Raw genomic sequence first — 19,572 nt, 5'->3', positions numbered from 1 at the left:
GGACCAGAACTTCCCACATACTCACTGGCAAAGGGGGATCTGTATGAAAGGAGAGGACCAATATGAAATTAAACAATGAATGAGGCATGGGAAACACACAAACTCCAGGGAAGAATTCTCTAACTAGGATTCTCAGCGTGTGACCCATGGATTTCCAACCTCAGAATCACCTAGGGAGCTTCTTGAAAATACAGAATCTCAGGCCCCAAACCCAGACCCATGAATCTGCGTTTTTCTTTTTCTTTTTTTAGGGGGGGACTGTGCAGCATGCAGGGTCTTGCTTCCCTGACCAGGGATCAAACTCATGCCCCCTGCAGTGGAAGTCTGGAGTCTTAATCACTGGACCACCAAGGAAGTCCCCCGTAAATCTGCATTGTAACAAGCTTCCAAGATGATTCCAATATGCACTAGAAACCCATTGCCTTGATTAGCTTTAAACGCTTAAAGCATTGGTTCTCAACTTTGGCTGCACATCTAGGGAGCTCAGAAAAATACTGGCTTCTGGGTCCCACCCCCAGCAATTGTGAGTCAGTTGGCCTGGGCTGGACCTGGACATTAGGGAATTTTCAAAGCTTCTCAGGGGATTCTAATGGGCAACTGTTGCTGTAAACCAATTGTTGTTGTTCAGTCACTAAGTCATGTCTGACTCTTTGTGACCCCATGGACTGCAGCACATCAAACTTCCCTGTCCTTCACTATCTCCCAGAGCTTGCTCAAACTCATGTCCATTGAGTCGCTGATGCCATCCAACCATCTCATCCTTTGTTGGCCCATTCTCCTCCTACGCTCAATCTTTCCCAGCCTGTCTCTTTTCCAATGAGTCAGTTCTTCACATCAAGTGGCCGAAGTATTGGAGCTTCAGCTTCTGCATCAGTCCTGGTTTAGAGCAAACACACCTAGAAAAGAGCTTATGATCCATTCATGGGTGTGCGTGTGTGGCACACCCATGAAGGATCATAAGTATGTAAGTATATGTATATATACATATGTATACATATACATATATAATATATATACATATGTATGTATATGTGTATTCAGTTCAGTTGCTCAGTCGTGTTCGACTCCTTGCGACCCCATGAACCGCAGCACGCCAGGCCTCCCTGTCCATCACCAACTCCCGGAGTCCACCCAAACCCATGTCCATCGAGTTGATGATGCCATCCAACCATCTCTTCCTCTGTTGTCCCCTTCTCCTCCTGCCCTCAACCTTTCCCAGCATCAGGGTCTTTTCCAATGAGTCAGCTCTTCGCATCAGGTGGCCAAAGTATTGGAGTTTCAGCTTCAACATCAGTCCTTCCAATGAACACCCAGGACTGATCTCCTTTAGGATGGACTGGTTGGATCTCCTTGCAGTCCAAGGGACTCTCAAGAGTCTTCTCCAACACCACAGTTCAAAAGCATCAATTCTTCGGTGCTAAGCTTTCTTTATAGTCCAACTCTCACATCCACACATGACCACTGGAAAAACCATAGCCTTAACTAGACAGACCTTTGTTGACCAAGTAATGTCTCTGCTTTTTAGCATTCTGTCTAGTTTGGTCATAACTTTCGTTCCAGGGAGCAAGCGTGTTTAAATTTCATGGCTGCAATCACCATCTGCAGTGATTTTGGAGCCCAGAAAAATAAAGTCAGCCACTGTTTCCACTGTTTCCCCATCTATTTGCCATGAAGTGATGGGACTGGATGCCATGATCTTAGTTTTCTGAATGTTGAGCTTTAGGCCAACTTTTTCACTCTCTTTTTTAAATTCTCTACTGAGTCTGAAGTATAAAGCAACATTTTCTGAACACATTTGGAATTCTGTTGGATGTGACCACAGGCTCCCTCAGGAGACATAAAAGGTGGGCCGACTGGTCCATTGGGGAAAATAAACATGTCTCATCACTCAGTTGCCTAATTACCCTCCAAGATCAGGACCACAGCTACAATCTTAGCATGGATGCTCTGGCAGTGCCTACTTCAGCATATGGTATTTGACATTTGTACCATTCAAGCTTTATTCTCTCTGTTGGACCCTTTTGAGTCTCTCTTCAGATGTGGTGTTCAGTGTAAAGGTGAAGGTCTAAAGAGGTGACTTCTGGTTTTCTATTCCCTAACTCCTCAAACACACAAGATTTGCTTGCCCCAAGTTCACTGCTACAAGCCTCATAAAAGGCTCCAGATCCATTTATGTGTCTCCACTGTGAGTAATGAATAGCCATCTTTCGTCCTGTGACTGGAGTTGCTGCCTGTTGTCAATAGTAGGTAAGCAATTGTATAAATTACCTCTCATCCAACTCAAAAAGTGTGTTTGCCAAAATGATTTCTTCTAGAATTGTAGAAGTGGAAATAGCGTGCACAGAAAGAAATTGAGTTTGCTCCAAGGGGCTATGAAGGCACCATTAAAGAAGCCTCGAAAAAAGATTAGCAGTCCAGCTGCTGTGTTTGCACATCATTTAGTGCCATTTGGGGGGCATTTCTGAAGCAATGACAGTCACGGTAGGGAGGAAGAAGAGGAGGCTTCCCTGGCCATTAAGACCATATACAGACTCAGAGGCTGTGGTTATTAGGGCACACAGCTGGGTCCTACTCCGCCAGCTCTGACCTCAGCTCAGTGAGAATTGCAAAAGCTCCAAAGTTTAATGAAAATCAATGCTTGGATTCCAGTGCCAGGAGATTTGTTAAGGCATTGTTATAAGCTTCAGGCCACGTTCTCTAAACAAAATGACTCTCCATATCCTTAGATATATCTCCTCTCTCCCTTCTTCCCTCTCTCTCTTTCTCTCTCTCTCACACACACACCCTCACCAAAGGAAACTGATCCATGATGACTGAATCTACCCCTTTTGATCCATCATTTTCCAGGTCACACTGTGAAAGATCTTGGTTCAATATAGGACACCTTAAATTGTTACTGAAAACTCTCACACTCTTTATCAGTCTGAAAATCAAGATAGATAATCAGAACATTGTGTAGGAATCTTATTATAACATAGTTACTTACATTTTCTATGACACAATTCTTTGTTAGTGGGCAGTGTATCTCCGAGGACACATTCTCTTTTACTGTTATTAGGAAATCATACTCCCTGCTGTATATACTCGGAGAAGGCAATGGCACCCCACTCCAGTACTCTGGCCTGGAAAATCCCATGGACGGAGGAGCCTGGTAGGCTGCAGTCCATGGGGTCGCTAGGAGTCGGACATGACTGAGCAACTTCCCTTTCATTTTTTACTTTCATGCATTGGAGGAAGGAAATGGCAGCCCACTCCAGTGTTCTTGCCTGGAGAATCCCAGGGATGGGGGAGCCTGGTGGGCTTCCGTCTATGGGGTCACACAGAGTCGGACATGACTGAGGCAACTTAGCAGCAGCAGCAGCTGTATATACTATGTATAGTAACACAGACCACATTTCCATCCACCTCATCAGGCAAGTTGGGAAGTCTGTCCACCCACTATGCTCACCCTTGGTCCAGAAGCTGAAATCTTGTTCTCTGGAGTTATTTTCTAAAATGATCATACAGAATAGATTAAAGCAAGTGTTCATAAAGAAGATGTAGATTTTCCTGGCAGAAACACAACCTAATGAAACAAGGAGATAAGGTACCAGAAATCTGCCTCTTCCTGACAAACATGGAACAGTTGTCAGTGGTTGCTTAACTCAGGGTTCATCTGTATTCATTGTGTTACTTTCTTCTTTGTTTGGAATTGGGAAGGCACCATTAGGTTGGAGAGAGCCTCCACAACAAGTATACAAAGTATATAATCTCACTGTTTAGCTCCATTGCAGAGATGAGAGTCTGACACATATGAACACTCAGTAAATGCCTTCTGTTCCTATTGTTGTTAACTGGATACTTATGACTTTAAAATTCCAGGTGAGACCTCCAAACACATGTGGCTTGTTGGTCTAGCGGCATGATACTTGCTTTGGGTGTAAGAGGTCCTAGGTTCAAATCCCAGACAAGCCACTTGATCTTATACATGTGCTATCACATTGGACTATGATTCTCACTTAGGGTGTGAGAGGTCCTGGGTTAAATCCCATATGAGCTTGGTTTTCTTTGTTTCTGATAAGTAATTTATTTAAAATACATCTGCTATTGCATAGGGCTTCCCTGGTGGCTCAGATGGTAAAGAATCTGCCTGCAGTGCAAGAGACCCAGGTTCGATCCCTGGGTCAGGAAGATCCCCTGGGGAAGGGAATGGCAACCCTCTCCAGTATCCTTGCCTGGAGAATTCCACGGACAGAGGAGCCTGGAGGGGTACAGTCCATGGGGTCTCAAGGAGTCAGACATGACGGAGCAACTAACACTTACACACACACACACACACACACACTGTGCTTAACTGTTCCTGAAGCTGACAGGGACAGGAACAAGACCCCTCCAACCCTACCCTGTGTCTCCTTGTCTTGGTTCTACTTACTTCTTGACCTCTGCTACGAATCCAGGTTGTGTGTCCACGTGGGATGAGAGTCAGAGTCCATACCCCAGTCCTGAGCTGGCAACCCTGACAAGGTGGCATGGAGAGACACACACTGCCTAGGACAGAAGATCAGATGATGGAGAAAAAACAGTCTGCATCCCAGGGCTACTCACTCACCTGTAGGCACTGTGTTTCTAGCCTCCAAGACATAGGCTGATGCACACAAACAGAGGCTTATGTCCTCACCCTGGCCACCAGGACAAGAACTTGTTAATCCTCATAGCCACAGGATAATTCACAAAGTCTTAGCAGGATCCACATGATGCAGAGCACCAGAGTCTAAATCACTGGGGTCCACCAGGCAAGAAACTACATAACAGATGGGTCAAGACATAGGTTGCCCATTTATGGTTGTGGGTAATTCTTGGGAGCTGAAGAAGACCCCTGTTTCAGAATACTGCCTGTTGAGAGCAGCCAATTATTTATTGAGTAGAAATGAAACTGATTAGCACTCCCTCATAGCTCAGTTGGTAAAGAATCCACCTGCAGTGCAGGAGACCCTGGTTCAACTCCTAGGTTAGGAAGATCTGCTGAAGAAAGGATAGGCTATCCACTACACTGAGTGACTTTCACTTTTTCAAAAGTATAGGAATGATTTAGAAAATGATTTCTACAAACTAAAAATTCTATTATAAACATAGTGAAACAATAAGAAATAACTATTTCTTATTGAGAGAAAGCACTCATATCCCACAACTCCTTTTTTTTTCATATTTGCATTTTTCCTATCTCCCAGACCCGACCTATTTTCATAGTTTAATTATATATACATAGGATATTTTGAAAATCACTTATTATGTCTTATTTACACAAGTAGAACATATTCATAATGTAAAAATTGATAGGCAAAAAGACAATTAAGACTGTTTGTAACCCTACAAATCAGAGATAACTACTCTTAGCATTTTGGTGAACACTTTCCAATTTAAAAACTACACACACACACGTGCACACACACACACACACACACACATACATGTTTATATGTATGTGCATATACATACAGACACAAATACATACAGATCCCAAACATCCTACTTAAGAAGTTGTCTTTTTGCCTTAATAATAGATAGTGAATATATTTCCATATCAACAGATACATCATAGTAAGATGACTTCTTATGACCTTTCCCAGTCTCATAACCCTAGAATTATTTTTATTTTATTATCTAAGTCTCAAGGATACTGCATTAAAATGTGTGAAGTCAGGACTTCCGTGGTGGGCCAGTGGTTGAGAATCGACCTTCCAATGCAGGGGATCAGGTTCGATCCCTGGTCAGGGAAACAAGATCCCACACACCCCCAGGCAACTAAGCCCTCAAACCACAACTAAGCCCTCAAACCACAACTAAGACTCAACCCAACCAAATAAATAAATTTTTTTTAATGTGTGAAGTCATCAAGTCATGATCCATTACCCATTGTGTGCCCTGTGCAGGATAGATATTGTGAAGTACATACATATCTATTATTTAGTACCCAATTTTTATGTGCCAGGTGTAATAATACTATTGGCACACTGCAAATATTCTCTCCTAACCCTTTAATATATTAACAGATACTGTGGTTTCTGTTATAGGAAAAAAATGAGGGAGGCTGGAAGAGGTACACTGTTCCCACAGCTAGAAAGTGGAGGGGCCCTAAATGGAAGAGACTTCCATCTGACTCTCAAGCTTGCTGTTGTTCTCTGAGAGGCTAGTTTGGGAGTTGAGCCATGGCAGTGTGTCGTGATTGGAAAATGGACACATGAGTCTCAACCTGTATGATATAGATAATAAATCCCACAAGCTGGGAGAAATTGTACAGAGCCTTCTTGGTTGTTGTTATCAAAGAATTGGTGGAATCGGATCTGGAAACATAAACAGGGAAGGCACTCTTTGTGGAGCAGAGGTAGGGGGAGTGGTAAGGGCAAAGTCTTGATGGAAGATATTGAACATCCAATGCACTTGGCACAGTAAAGACACTAGTCTTATGAGAGGAAAGGGTTTGTCCTGGCAAAGAGTGCAGCTAAAGAGGGATGACTGCACATATGGTCCTGCCCAGTGTCAACGAGAGTCACTCATGCTCTGACAATATTTGGGAAGCTAAGCTATGTAGAACATTCTGTTTCCATATGGTTAGTTATGAATTCCAGAACTTGGAAATCTTGCAACCTTTGGAAAGAACCAGACTACATATTAAGGGATTAAACTTTGAAATGTCACTTTCCATTTCTGTCCAAAGGAAGCTGAGACATTTTTGATGAAAAAAAAAATGAAGCTTTCCATGACGAGTTTCTTGCAGGATATTTGAATGATTTGGATCACTGGTTGACTCAATGGTTGCCGCTAGATGCTGAGACACAGATCAACTCCGATCTTACAAGATTTTCAGCATCAAAATAGATTCTGATGCTGAGTGGCAGGAGTTGGGTTTTAGGGTTGAGTAGGATGTTTAAATCTTTTCTTTCGATTGGCTTTGATAACTCCATCTCTTTAAAAAGAAGTCTTTTCTTCCTGGTGTGATCTTATCTTTTGTCTGACCCACCTGAAAGAAGCAACTTTCTTTTAAACATTCGGTTTGACGAACCATGCATGTTCCTTTAAGCTGCATCTTTGGATCAAACCAGTTTTCCGATTCTATGTAAATACTGACTCTTTCAGTGATTTTTTTGGCTACATGACACCCAAAAAAAGTTTTAGCTGCATTTTTAATTTTCAACCAATTATTTTGATGACAAGTAGATCCAGCCTGAATATAAGCAATAATTCCTGTTTTTGTTCCATTTCAACAACCCAATAGGAGAATGCTTTAAAGGTCATCAATAAGAAACTGGGTTTTTTTTTTTTTATTGGAATATAGTTGATTTACATTGTTATGTTAGTTTCAGGTGTATAGTAAAGTGAATCAGTTTTTGTTGTTCAGTCATGTCCAACTCTTTGCAACTCCATGGACTGTAGCATTCCAGGTTTCCTTGTCTATCACTATCTCCCGGGGTTTGCTCAAACTCATGTCCATTGAGTCAATGATACCATCCAAACATCTCATCCTCTGTCATCCCCTTCTCCTCCTCCCCTCAATCTTTCCCAGCATCAGGGTCTTTTCCAGTGAGTTGGTTCTTCACATCAGGTGGCCAAAGTATTGGAGCTTCAGCTCAGCATCAGTCCTTCCAATGAATATTCAGGGTTTATTTCCTTTTGGATTGACTGATTTGATTTCCTTGCAGTCCAAGGGACTCTCAAGTGTCTTCTCCAACACCACAATTCAAAAGCATCAATTCTTCAGCGCTCAGCTTTCTTTATGGTTCAACTCTCACATCCATACATGACTACAGGAAAAACCATAGTTTTGACTATACAGACCTTTGTTGGCAAAGTGATGTCGTATAGGTCATTACAGAGTATTGAGTAGAGTTCCCTGTGCTATACAGTAGGTCCTTATCATCTATTGGGTTTGGTTTTAAAGTTCTCTTTGAAACCACAGCAGAGGCAGTGTTGCTCTAAACCCCTCTGAGATGTTTGGCTTGAATGTGGGTGAGAGGTTCTTGGAAAGGCAGGATGCAACCGAGTCATCAGAGAGGACTCTGGAAATTGGCACTTGCCCAGTTTGCTCTCAGCATCTGACTTTTATCACTAATCAGAGTTCACACTTACTTGAAGAGAAAGTAGAAAGAATGTGAACCCTCAGGCCTGATAAGAAGGGTGGAGGGATTGGTCTGAGATTCACAAAGTGACCCAAGTTGAGGATTATTTTGGCCAAGTGGTTTGTAGTGCTATTAATCCTTGATGTCTTCAGATGTGTGGTAGTGAGTCATCAGCTGGAATATGATTAATCTTGTTTCGTAGAAGTAGACAACACAGAGATTCTATCCAGACCTCATATAATGTGCCAGCCCTGGAGCTCAACATGCTCTGTCTTTCTAGAATAGTTCTCAGCCACGGAGCATTCTACTAAGTTTGGACATTATTAAGCTCAGTTCTTGAGGAAGAATGGAAATGCCACTCCCAAAGCTCAGTCTTTGAGACCATATACCTACAGCCCCCAATTCAAATCGTTCCATTTCACACAAGCAACGCTCTCAAAAGTTGGCTTTCCCCATCAATCCAATCAGTGTGGTCCTATATCTAGTAGGAGTGAGAAGATCTGAAATTGAGTTCTGACCCTCATTAGCTGTGTGACCTTGAGCAAGTCACTTTAGTTCTCTGGGCCTCCATTTTCTCATCTAAAAAGTGAATATCTATAATATCCATTCTTCCTCAAGAACTGAGCTTAATAATGTCCAAACTTAGTAGAATGCTCCGTGGTTGAGAACTATCCTAGAAAGACAGAGCATGTTGAGCTCCAGGGCTGGCATGTTATATGAGGTCTGGATAGAATCTCTGTGTTGTCCACTTCTACAAAACAAGATTAATCATATTCCAGCTGATATGTGCCCTGCCTATCCACAGGTGCTGCTGTATCAACTAAGATTATATACATAAGAGTTCTTTAAAAATCACATATCAGGAGTTTATTACAATTTACTTGTTATAGGATATGTTATGGCTTTGTCAGTGAAATGTGAATAAAAATTTCTAATATAGAAATAATGTATTTTTTAAAAAACAAGCATTTGGTGCATGGTGAAGATCTGGAAATTTGGGCAGAAGCTTCGAGCACTATATGAGGATCTAGGTCCCCAAAAGTTCATTTGAGATAAACCAATAAAAAAAGACTTTCTAACTTTAAGAGCTTCCAGATGCCCACCCCGGCAGATGGACTCTAGCTGTCAGGGACAATGGGACCCTTGAAGCATTGCAAAGAGCCTACCACCCAGATGTTCTGTGCATCTGTTGTTCCACGTTTAGAGAACTCCTAAACTTTCCAGAAACTATCTAAGATACTTTAGGATGTTATTTACTCAAGGCAATGGCACAGGAAAACAAGCTCAACTCAAAAGGAAAAGTATGCCTTTTGAGCTGAAGGACTAGAGCAAGGCTTGGCAATTTCTCTGAAAAGAGTCAAATGTCACACATTCTTGTTCTGTGTACACTGCAGTGAAGGGAACCAAGGGAGCACAGGTCTAGAAGCAGACAAGGGTCATTGTGAGGGGCCTCATGATGATTTCCCACATATACTACCATCCCAAGATCCATCTGAGCTAGTAAGTACTTCTTTCTTTTAAAATGCAGTTAAGGGGACTTCCCTGGTGGTCCATTGGTTAAGATTCCACACTTTCAAGGCAGGGATTCCTTGCAGTTTTGATTCCTGGTCAGGGAACTAAAATCCCACATGCCACATCACATGAAAAAAAAAATTTTTAAAGAAATAAAAGGCAGTTAATCTCTGGGAGGATAAGAGTTTATCAGCCACTCACACCTTAGTATACATGCCTTTAATTTGTACTCAGTAATATCCTCTTATCTGAGGTCTATTACAATGTGAAAATGAAAAAAATTTATTGAGAAATACTTTTAGAGCTTCAAGTATTTGAGGGAAGTGTAGCTCTGAGTAGATCATCAGAGCGACATCACACATTTCCTGCGGACAAGATAAAAAAGGGCCCCGGGAAACAAGATCAAAGTATAAAAATGGAGGATGAAGGGTGCTCAAACACCCAGGAGAGGTTGTCAGCTATCCTTGCAGGCTGGAGAATGTATAAAAGCCTGATACTTTTGGTGTACAAGCTGTGGGTTGCCCATGCCTAACCTAGAGAAATGGTGGTGCGACTGAAAGTTAATTTGACTCCAAGGAGAATGGGATGGAAGCAGAGGAAGTATGTACATGCTGGTACCCAGGCCCTCATGGTAATCCAAGCCACTAGGGTCCTGGAAAACCCTTTATTTAGTCTGAGGCACAGGCACAGCCCAGAATGGGGCCAGTTTGACCTTGAGCTCACTGAGCCATGGTTCATAGTCCATCAGTAGAGGCACACTGCCTTCTTTGACTGAGGCATCACAAGGGCACCATGTATCTATGCAGAGTGAGCTCATCAGGGAAGATGGAGTCTTCAGGTGAACATCGATGTCTCTTTTTAAGTAAGTGGGAGAAGAGTGCAAGCTTCACAAGAGTCCCAACAGATGGATAGCACTTTGAACAAATTCAAATGTTGGATTAGGCCAAAAGCCACATTTGTGCATCAAGAAAATAAGATGGATGAGTAGATGGGAGAGGGATGGATAGTTCCATGTTTCATGATTAAATGAAAAAAGTCAAATATTGGTGGCAAAATCTAGGTGATTGGGATATGGATGCTCACTGTGAAAATATCAATAGTTCAAGTTTGCTTTGTATTTCAAACTTTTCATAATACACTGAGAGGGGGGAAAGGATAATCTTCCTCGAGAAAAAAAAAATCCACATTTGCAAAATTGATCATTTAGGACATGGTCATTTTTATGGAAAAGGATTTACCTGATTAATTTGTAAACAAATCTATCCCTTCTAAGGAGTGCAGTACAATAACAAAATGGCTATAATCCTTGGTGTATTGTATTAGCAGACCCTTCATTCCCAGGGAGAGAGGGAACATGACATACAGAGATGTTCAAAATTTCAGAGAAAATGCAACCAGGTTGGTTACAATGGTTTTTATCACCATTGTCCCAAAAATCCTCAAGGAAGAAAATATTCCTTCTGCTTTAAATGCCTGTTAAAGTCTGTTTGTGTGTGTGTGTATTTTACATACTTTTCTGTGGAAATTAGCATGATTTATTTAACAAAAAGTGGACTTATACAAATCTGCACTTTAAGGTGGATTGAAAGGGATCTTGGGCTTCCCTGGTGCTGCGGTAGATAGGAATCCACCTGGCAATGAATGCAGGAGACACAGGTTTAATCCCTGGTGCGGGAGAATCTCATAGGCCGCAGAAAAACCAAGCCTCAGTAGTGCCACAACTACTGAGCCCATGCTCTAGAGCCCGAGAGCTGCAACTACCAAACCCACGTGCTGCAATTACTGAAGCCAGCACACTCTAGGGCCCACGAACTACAACTACTGAGCCCACGAGCCTAGAATCTGCACTCTGCAACCAGACAAGACATGGCAGTGAGAAGCCTGAGCCCCACAATGAAGAGCAGCCCTTGCTCGCCGCAACTAGAGAAAGCCCATGCAAAGCAATGAAGACCCACCACAGCCAAGAAATAAAACACATAAACTTTGAAGAATAAAAAAGAGAAAGAGATCTTGTGAGCCGAATTTCCTTTCTGGGGGAGTAAGAGGGAGACACTTTAAAATACAAAAAAAAAAAAACACAAAAAAACAACCTGAGGGAAGGAGACACTTTCTGAATGTAGCTTCACTCTGCTGGGATTCGTCTGCATAACTGGACTGGCTTATTCTGGCTGCTTCTGCTTGAAGTCAGAAGACAAGAGCATTGTCATCTGGGTTCTTCTGCTGCTGCTTGGAATCATAACACTGCAGTATGACCTGGCACCCCCCAACTCCAGGGGACTTCCCATTTAATGTGCTTCTTTATACAACACTGTTATAATGCCCATTTCACAGGTGAGCACACAGAGGCTCAGAGTCAGAGAGGTCACACAGCTGGTCAAGGGGAGAGGGAAGTCATATGTTCACATCCCCAGGCATCTGATCACTGTCTCTATGGAACCTGGACTGGAGTGTCTTGATTACTTCCTGTGAGTCCTCTGACTAAGCATGAGATGTCCAACTATTCCAGCATTGGTGTCAGCTATGACAAGACAGCTCCCCTTCACAGAGCTGAAGCCTTTGGGAGTATGCACTTTTCTGGCTGACTCTTGTTCTTGGACTATATTAAATCTGCAAAGCACTGCTCTCATTGCTCTAAGTAGCAAGAATTGTGATCCCTGCCTTTACTAGCCTGTTGCCTGTCTGGCAGGGGAAGACCATGGTATTACTAAGTGGCTGGAAACTGTGTGTTTTACGACTTTCAACTACTAGAAGGACAGAAGAGGCCCTTTTTAAAGAAGTCACGCTCTGATAAATAGTACCTGGTGCGCCGAGAATGTCTTCGTGTAACGGAGCTTTGCTTGTCCTTATAGGATTTGCTAAGCAAAGGAGAGGATGCGGTGTTGTCAGAAGTGACATAGTTATTGAACTCGGACACCTGTTCCCTATGTTTTCACATTTGGCATTATGAGAAAGATACTCTTCTTTCCAGCCCTGAACACAGGAAAGCAAACACGTGAATGTCCAAATGGCAGGGAAAATCCTGCTACTTTATCCAAAGGGATGTTTGGAGAAGAGTGATGAGATTCGGTTTTGTTTTCCCCATGCCCCTACCCTCAACCCCTTGGCTGATTTCATAAAGGAAAAGAGGGAGGAGAAAAGTCTGTCAGGATTTCTCAAATGAAAAACACGTCCACACTGACAGAAATAGACTGTTTTCTATTAGGGAATCTGGTCATGGTAACAATTATATTTTTGAATTTATCATCATGTTTATAAAGCGATACTCAAGAAAAGATTATAAGAGGAGATTTGGGGAAGGAATTCCTTCAGCCCAGTTCTCTCTGGGAATGCCTCAAGAAGGAACATTAGCCATATTCCTGATGTGTTCCTGTTGAACTTTGATGGGGAGGTTTTATAATTGCTACAAATTGAAAGAGAAGGTTATTTTCTACTTTCCCATTTGTGAAATTGGTGTTTTCTATTTATTAAGTTCTCCATGCCACCTAGTGTTTCTCTGAAGAAATACCAGATTCTTAGGAAGTATCCCCAATTCTGTGCAGGACCTCAAGTTCAGGTTGTCATTGAGTTACACCTGTATACATAGACATGTACAATATACATAGCATGTCACACATCCCAGTTGGATGACAAGTTTGAAATAATCTTTATCATCTCACACTTAAACATCAGTACAGTAATTAGCCTCCAACTAATAAAAATAAATGAAAAAAAAAAAAACCAAAACATCAGTACAAATGACTAACCTCTTCTTCCTGAAGAAAGCATCGACTTTTTGCTTCTGTGGGATACACTGCCATCAAAGGATCCTAGAGTGGTCACAGCAGCAGACTTTCTAGAACTTTCTTCTACACCTGACCTGCTGCTATACCAGGAAACCCTTTGTATACAATGTAGTGTTTCTCAAGAACTTCTCTGGAACTTCAACTGTGCTCTTTATTTATTTATTTTTTTGCTTTTAAAGCATCTAAACTACATGGCAAGAAAGCCAGGAGGGGACTGGGAAGCATTCTGAATCCCCGTGTTTCCCTCTATATGGGGGCAGTGGGCCCCAGGAACCGTGTGCAGAGAAAGCCCAACAAAGGGCCCACTCTAGGTCTGGCAGCGACTGGCCTAGCAGCAGGATCCACGTCTCACAGCTCACACAGTTCTAGCTGGAAGGGCTAGATCAAATTCCTCCTCCCCCTTCCTATCCCTGTCCAGAAACAACAAACTCTAACAGATAGTGCCCGTGATGCTGGCAACAACAAAGCTGTCTTTTTCAAAATCTGTGTTCTATCATTTGCCTTCGGTGATTACCAAGGCTTCGAAATGCTACCAAAAGCTAAGTGAGGATGGGAGGGGGTGGGGGTGGGGAACAGAGCCGGAGGAGCACAGACCAGGTTTCCAAAGTGACCCTGGCAGTCCTGCCAAGGTCCTGCTCCAGACTTATGGAAAGTAGTGGTTGTCATAATTCTGGCAAACACATAGTCCAAATTTCAATTATTCCTCTGGTCACTGATGTCAGTGCACTTGATCTCGGTCACACTGTGGGTCCTGATTTTTTTTTTTTTTTTTTTTTTGAGAGGAGTGCTTAGAAATACGCTCGTCCACTCTTTACGGCTGAGGTCTCAGAAACGGTCCTCGTTTTTGCCACCCTTTGGCAAATTTCCTTACAGTTGTCACTTCCTATGGGGGCCTGGAGAGCCACAGGTTACTGAGAGGGTTGAGCCCTGGGAAGTCAGCTGGAGGCACAAAGAGTTGGCAACCTTGAGCTACACATTTGGAGTCTATAAAGCACATTCGCTTTGGGCTAGTAAACATGAAGTGGATTGTAATTTGTTTGGGGGGATTTCCCCCCATCATTTGCCAATCTGGCCTGTCTACAAATCTTATTGCAACAGACAAAATACCATTAGCATGACCTTTTCCAAACCTATCTGCAGGGAGCCAGGGAGGCGACGGTCAGAAGCATCTCCCCATGAGGCCCAGGGGATCTCCCCAGGAGGTGAGAGCTCCATTTGACAAACCCTACAGGCACTAGAGGTTGTCAGCTCTGCAGAGAAAAACCTATCTTCCTGCTGACCATGGCAGCACAGGCCATGTGCTGAACTGGAACTTTGTCGCCATAACATGGAGTCCTCAGGTCCTGTCTTATCCTCCCCTTGGTTCGAGGCCCTGCATGTGGTGGACCAAAGGCCAGCTCAAGGGGAAGTGGTGCTGGCAAAGTGGGAGGAAAGTCGAAGAAAGAGAAAGGAGAAGTGGAGGAAGGGCAGGAGGAGGCGGAAGCGGAAGTGGGCAGGGGGAGGGCACACAGAGCAAGAGGTCAGAACTGAGAGACCCTTCTGACCAGAGCCTCGGGGTCAGGGCAGGCTCAGGCCAGATGGGGGAGGAGAGCAGGGTTGGCCAGGCTGCCTTGAAGCCACACCCCGCCAAGTCTCTCCAACCCAAGGGAAGGAAAAAGATTAAAAGATAAATGAGGGAACGCTGTTCAATATTCTGTAATAATCTCCATGGTGAAAGAATGAAAGAATAAAGAATTAAATAAAGAATATATATAACTGAATCACTTTGCTGTATACCTGAAACTAACATATCATTGTTCTTCAAGTATGCTCTGATATAAAATAAAATTTTTTAAAAAATAAATTTTTAAAAAGATAAATGAGTCTGCTCCTACGTTCTTTGAGTTCTATCATCAACACCTGCTGTCTCTCTCTTCTTAGGAATCTCTCTCCTGCCGTTCGCCCTGTGCTCTCATCTCATTAGCATTCTCTCCCCACCCCATCATCTCCTGCTTTTCTTCTTTCCCCATCTGGCAGCTCCCCCAGTACTTTCTGATCCATAGGGTTTCTGGTCACCAGTCGCCACTTCCTTATTGCCTCGGGATTGTGCACACCTGACCTCACAGCTGCTCCTGGAGACAGGACCCACTTCCTTCCCTTGGCCTCACCTTTCCTGTGGCTGCCATGCCCTGGACAGCAGGGCCTTCCCTGTAGAGAGTTCCATCTGGTGAGTACAGGTGACTCTGGCAGGACTCAGTCCTCTGGGTCTCACTGTCGTCTGGGGGTTCGGGCCTCCCACTTGGATGGGGTCAAGATTTGCAGCTCCACAACCCAGGGCTTCTGTCCCCCTCCTCAATTTCACAGTGTCAACACCGTGACCTACATGGAATGGGGGTCCTACTTAGGGCCCCCACCACTGGCTGCATACTCTAGCCTAAGTGACATCAAAATAGCAAGCAGAACATTCTCAACTGTCATTCTTTAAAAAAAAAAAAAAACATATTGCAAAGATGAAAACCCTCTAAAACACTATTTCTGAAACTTCTATTCCCTGCACATAACTCCCCCACCCCGGTGGGGGCTATCGATCCTTCTAGTTTTTCTGCTTCATTACGTTGACAAAAGAGTTTTATTAAATGTTACTGCAGATGCATCTGCAGTGAAAAGAACCAGATCTAACTCTGTAGCCGTCTGATTACTACATAACATTCAACAGATTTTCAAACCATCAGAAGCACATGGACCCCAAATGGAAAAACTCAATATATCCAAAACTTTGACCACCGCATTCACTGAGCTATCCCATGGGATTCTAGACTGAAGTATGGTCCTCCAGAATCAGGAAATGGGGCAAATAGATGAGGGGCTTGCTTGGGTCCAAGGATCCAGCTGACTTGCTTGCACAGTCTCTAAAGGGTAGGAAGTGCCCCAGGGGTGGGAGCAGTGGAGGCAGGGGTACAGCGAGTTGGGGGATGAGGACGATGGGGGACATTCCCAACAGCTGTAATTTGCAACTTGGGAATAAAGCTCCAATGTTTTGATCTTTTGATCTTTCCTTCTTGTCCTTTGACATTTGTTTTTCTTGTGGTTTGTTTGTTTTTCTTGTGGTTTGTTTGTTTTTCCCTTTCGGCTGCCTGTGGGATTTCAGTTCCCTGATAAGGGACCAGCCAGGGCCCCCTGCATTGGAAGCACACAGTCTTAATCACTGGACCGCCAGGGGAGACTGTCATCTCTTCATTTTTAACCTTATGTTTCTAATTTCCTTCATCACTGCATATTTGACAAACCCAACTACTTCAGAATCTAGGAAATCTTGTAAATAATGTACTATCTTTCCTCCTCCATACCCAAGAGGTTTGGGCCCATTTGACCTCTGCGGTTTGCACCAAAATCACCAGGGGTCCCAGGGGAATGTCCACACTTGCAAGAGTTATATCATCATTGAATCTCATGCTGAAAGGAGCAGCTGGAGTCATGTAGTCATTTTCCAGATGAGGTAACTGCAGTCCAGGGAGATTGGGCAGCATGTGAAATGTCATAGGCTGAGACCTAGGACTTGTAATCCCCAATACAGGTCTTTCAACGGCATCTTCCTTTAAGAGGTTTGAATTTGTGCCTGACTACAATAAGTTCCTACATACAAACAAGTTCCATTCCAAGAGCCCATTCCTAAGTCCAATTTGTTTGTAAGTCCAAGAAAGTTAGCCTAATACCCAACTAGTAATAACAAGTTGGCTATATAGCACTGTACTATAATAGGTTTATAATACTTTTCACACAAATAATACATAGTGAAGTCGCTCAGTCGTGTCTGACTCTTATGACCCCATGAACTGTAGCCCGCCAGGCTCCTCCATCCATGGGATGTTCCAGGCAAGAATACTGGAGTGGGTTACCATTTCCTTCTCCAGGGTAACTTCCTGACCCAAGGATTGAACCTGGGTCTCCTACACTGCAGGCAGGCTCTTTACTGTCTGAGCCACCAAGGAAGCCCATCTTATAGTACAGTACGTTGAAAAGTATAGTAGTACCAGCTATATCACTGCTGCTTTTATGTTTGCTTCCAGACATGCTGGGCTTGAAATTAAAATACTGTACTACGGTAGTCTTTGTAGTACTTTACAGTAAAGTGCACAAAAGTGCAACCACTTGTAGAAGATGCACGCATGTGACAATACATGCCAGACACGTGAACTAACTTACATGACTGCACATGCAAATGAACGTTCACATCGCTGAAAGCTTGAAGCTTGAAGGTTCATATGTAGAGGATCTACTGTATTGGGAAATACACACAAAAGGCCATTGTCATGCAATGGACTTTCAGAGAATATATATGTCTCTATATATATATGGACATGAAACTTCCATTTAGGATATAAGAAGAAATACAGGAATCCCCTGTCGAGAGAGTGATTCATGAAAACCCAGCCAAATCCCCATGGGTGCTGTCACACAAAACCTTATCAAGGGAGAAGTCTCATCTATGGCCAAGAGTTCCTACTATAACCCTTCTAGGGGAAAAGCCATAGAACACCCTCTGGCCTGGCCACCCAAGGTCTATTGCCACCCCTGTGAGTTCAGCACCAAAAAGGCAATGGTGTCACTGAGCACATTGCCTCTGGCTCTGACATCAGCTCTGCCTCCTTGTTCTGGGAAGATTTGATGCCACCCCGGCTCCTCCTCACTGTTTCCTGTTCCTGTGAGCTCTTTCCTCTTTCCAAATTCAAATTTCCTTGTAGATGCACATCCTGTAATTGCCTGTGCCAGGTGCTGGTAGACAACTGGCATTATCCACACTAAACTCATGGTACCTCATCTCTCAAACCTTCCCCCAAGGAAAAGGGCCTTTTCCTTAGGCCCTTTTCCTTTGAAGCCTAGGAGCTTCAAAGCCTCAAGTTACCCAAGAGTAAAAATCTCGATCTTCATCATTGACTCTGCTAGGCCCCTTCTTGAGTTAGAGCATCATCTAACCTGGGGACTTCTGGACTTACCCACCCCCATGATCTATTCTTAGAAGACAGTTAAGTCTCTATAGAACAGCTATAGCTGTACAGAGATTCATATAGTATGAAATGATAAGCATATATTCATACCAGAAACCAACTTGCTTCTATTTATTCAGTCAGTATTTCATTTGCTTATTCATTCATTCAGTCATTCAACATTTACATGCCACATGAATGGCTCCTTGAAGCCTTCCACAACCCATAACTAATTCAAGATCCCTCCAACCTTTAGACAATGTCATCATGTGATCTTTTTATTTATCTCATTGCATTTACCATAATCAGAAATTATCTTCCAGTTTGGGTTACTATCTCTCTCTTTCAACTAGAATGTAAACACTCTGAGGACAGATGTCCTGCCCGTCTTGTTCACAGCTGTATCCTATTACCTATGTTTTCCCCTCTGACACCTAGAGGTTAGCACAGTAGCTATTACTATCAAACCATTACCAAACATGTTTTTGTGCTCAGCCGCTCAGTCGTGTCTGACTCTGTGACTCCATCCACTGAGCCTGACAGACTCCTCTGTCCGTGGGATTTTTCAGGCAAGATTACTGGAGTGGGTTGCCATGCCCTTCTCCAGGGGATCTTCCTGACCCAGGGATAGAATCCTCATCTTTTATGTCTCCTGCGTTGGCAGGCAGGTTCTTTATCTCTGACCCATGTGGGAAGCCACCTGAGACATACAGGAGACAGTTACATAGCATTTGAAGACTGTGCAACAGCTTAAAAGAATTGGGAGGGTTCAACATGTACCACCATGAGGCTGAGGCTGCTGCATGGCAAAAGCAGAGAAATCTGCCTGGTCTGATTTCATTAAGTTTTTAAAAAAATATTCTAAAGAAAACCACAGATTACATATGAATGTTAGATTTTTCTATTTATACAAAAATTGCCATTAGACTTCATATGGGATCTCAAGAGACTTAGAATATCCAGAATGATCTTAGAGAAAAGGACAAGTTGAGGCCTCATGCTTCCTGATTTCAAAACCTATTACAAAGCAATACCAATCGTTACATTGTAGCACTGGCATAAAGGCATATAGACCAGTGAGTAGAGAGCCAAGAAATAAGTCCTTGCATATATTGATCAAATGATCTTCAACAAAGGTGCCAAGGAAACACAACGGGGAAAGACTATTTCCTTCAACACATAGTGTACGGAAAACTGGATATCCACATGAAAAAGAATGAG

General features: G+C 43.1%; 1 non-coding gene across 1 annotated transcript; it reads left to right on the top strand.

The window, feature by feature from the left end:
* Positions 1-3,882: 3,882 nt before the first annotated feature.
* TRNAP-UGG (transfer RNA proline (anticodon UGG)) lies at positions 3,883-3,954 on the top strand. Its single transcript has one exon. It is a non-coding gene; the product is annotated as a tRNA-Pro (tRNA).
* The last annotated feature ends 15,618 nt before the right edge of the window (positions 3,955-19,572 follow it).

This window comes from Muntiacus reevesi, chromosome X (genome assembly GCF_963930625.1).
Source record: "Muntiacus reevesi chromosome X, mMunRee1.1, whole genome shotgun sequence".
Classification (NCBI taxonomy): domain Eukaryota; kingdom Metazoa; phylum Chordata; class Mammalia; order Artiodactyla; family Cervidae; genus Muntiacus; species Muntiacus reevesi.
This window is presented reverse-complemented; position numbering and strand designations above follow the sequence as displayed.